This window comes from Humulus lupulus, chromosome 8 (genome assembly GCF_963169125.1).
Source record: "Humulus lupulus chromosome 8, drHumLupu1.1, whole genome shotgun sequence".
Lineage (NCBI taxonomy): Eukaryota > Viridiplantae > Streptophyta > Magnoliopsida > Rosales > Cannabaceae > Humulus > Humulus lupulus.
Genome location: NC_084800.1, coordinates 110,695,357 through 110,697,804, shown reverse-complemented (window position 1 = coordinate 110,697,804; position 2,448 = coordinate 110,695,357). Strand labels below are relative to the sequence as shown.

The 2,448-nt window shown below is 41.5% G+C and overlaps 1 non-coding gene across 1 annotated transcript; it reads left to right on the top strand.

Moving 5' to 3' along the window:
• Positions 1 to 1,956: 1,956 nt before the first annotated feature.
• On the top strand, positions 1,957 to 2,062 carry LOC133799064 (small nucleolar RNA R71). Its single transcript, XR_009876270.1, has one exon. It is a non-coding gene; the product is annotated as a small nucleolar RNA R71 (small nucleolar RNA).
• The last annotated feature ends 386 nt before the right edge of the window (positions 2,063 to 2,448 follow it).

Below are 2,448 nucleotides of genomic sequence, written 5' to 3'. Positions count from 1 at the left end.
CAGGAAAAGTCTCATTATCTCTCAAATAGGCATACTTCAAGTGATTAGGCAAATGCTTCAACTCTAATTTTGGTGGCTCTTGAATAGAGGGCTTAGGAGGCTTAAAATTCCCTTCTGACAAGTCCAAGGACTCAAAAGGTCTCCTAAATTTATTAAAGGGCTGCTTTGAATCCACCCATGTAACTTGGTGTTCTTCCTCTTCACTTAAGTCTTCAAGCTCTTCAAGTGACCTAAACCCCAATCCATCTTTATAAACTTCCTTGTGGAATTTTTTAGCTACAATTGACTCAATTACACTCAATCGAGAGCATTCCTCAATCTCATCTGGAAACTTCATAGTGTTGAACACATTAAAAGTCACTTGCTGGTCATTAACACTCATAGTAAGCTCCCCTTTTTGTACGTCAATCAAAGTCCTCCCGGTAGCTAGAAATTGCCTACCCAAGGTGATAGGAACAACTCTATCCACTTCATAATCAAGAATGATGAAATCAGCCAGAAAAATGAATTTATCAACTTGCACAAGTACATCTTCAATATTGCCTTCCGGATGTGCCATAGAACAATCCGCTAGTTGCAAAGTAACTATGGTTGGCCTTCCTTCTTCAATTCCCAACTTCTTGAAAATCGACATGGGCATCAAATTGATACTAGCCCCCAAGTCACAAAGTGCTCCACCAACTTCTCTACCACCAATAGAACAAGGAATTGTAAAGCTGCCCGGGTCTTTCAATTTAGGAGGAATTTTATTCTTCAATATAGCACTACAACCTCCAGTCAAAGCCATCGTTTCAAATTCTCCAAGTCTCATCTTCTTGGTTAAAATATCTTTAAAAAACATCACATAGTTGGGCATTTTCTCCAAAGCTTCCACCATCGGTATATTGATGTGAAGCTGTTTCAAAACATCTAAAAATCTTCATAATTGACCATCTTGTTGCTGCTTTTGAAGTCTCTAAGGAAATGGTGGAGGCGACTTGCTCATAGGCTTCTCTGTTACATTTTGCTGAGGAATTGATGCAGCAATTGCTTCAGGATCAGCATTTGACATTTTCAAACTTACAACTCTGTCTTCCTTTTCCACACTACTTTGGATTGAAGTGGGCTCGCCGTTTCTCTTGGAATTATCCTCAGTTAACTCCAGATTTTTACCACTCCTCAAGGTAACCGCCTTGCAATGCTCCTTACCATCTCTCGGATTTTTGGTATCATTAGGAAAGGTGCCTTGTGGTCTATTCTTTAGCTCATTAGCTAGCTGCCCCACTTGAATCTCTAGGTTCCTCAAGGATGCTGCTTGGCTCTGAATCACAACATCATTCTTGGCCATATATTCTTTCATTAAACTCTCCAACGAGCTCGATTGAGACACTTGAGAGGGAGGTGGTTGAGCTCTTGGTTGTTGTTGAGAAAACCCCAGTGGATATGTAGGCTTGTTTTGCATTGGTGCTCCGCTTGAACTAGATCCTTGACCCCCCCCCCCCCCCCCCCACATGAGAAATTTGGATGCTGCATCCATCTCGGATTATAAGAGTTTGAATATGGGTTATTATGGTTGGCATTTTGATTCCCCACATAACAAACCGAAGCAGGATTCGAAGCACAACTCTCAAATGCGTGCCCATCTCCACAATAAACACACGACACATCAACAACTTGTCCCATAGCAACTGGTTGCACCGTTCCCCCTAAACTCATGTTCTTGAGGAGGTTAGTCATTGATGAAACTTGAGCGGTCAAAGCTGTCAACGCATCCACTTCAAGTACACCAGCCACTTTTCGACTTATAGAGGCTCTAGAATTGGACCATTGGTAATTGTTGCTTGCAATCCTTTCCAAAATCTTATAGGCTTCATGGTAGGAATTAAAGAGAATAGCCCCATTAGCTAAAGCATCCACACCATGCGAGTGGAAGAATTGAGCCCATTATAGAATATTTCCATTCGTATACAATGAAAAATCCCATGGTGTGGGCACTTCCTCAATAACTCTTTGAACCTCTCCCAGGCTTCACAAAGGATTCATCTTCCAGCTACTGAAAAGACATGATTTCATTGCGAAACTTGGCATTTTTGGTAGGAGGAAAGTACTTCATCAAGTATTTTTCAGCGAACTCATTCCATATAGTCATCGAGTTAGGAGGAAGTGTATTGAGCCAAGCTCTAGCTCTGTCCTGTAGAGAAAAAGGAAACAATTTCTACCCCAAGGACTCTTTAGTAATGCCTTGCAACTTGAATGAATCGCTCACCTCCAAAAATGAATGAAGATGGAGATGAGGATCTTCAGTAGGCAGCCCACTAAATTGACCCACTGTCTGCAACATTTGGAACATCATGGGATTCAACTCAAACTGAGCAGCTTGAATTTCGGGCTTAACAATACCAGTATTCAGCTCATTAAACATTGGGGCAACATACTCCCTTATGGCTCTTTCTCTATCATTGGCCATAG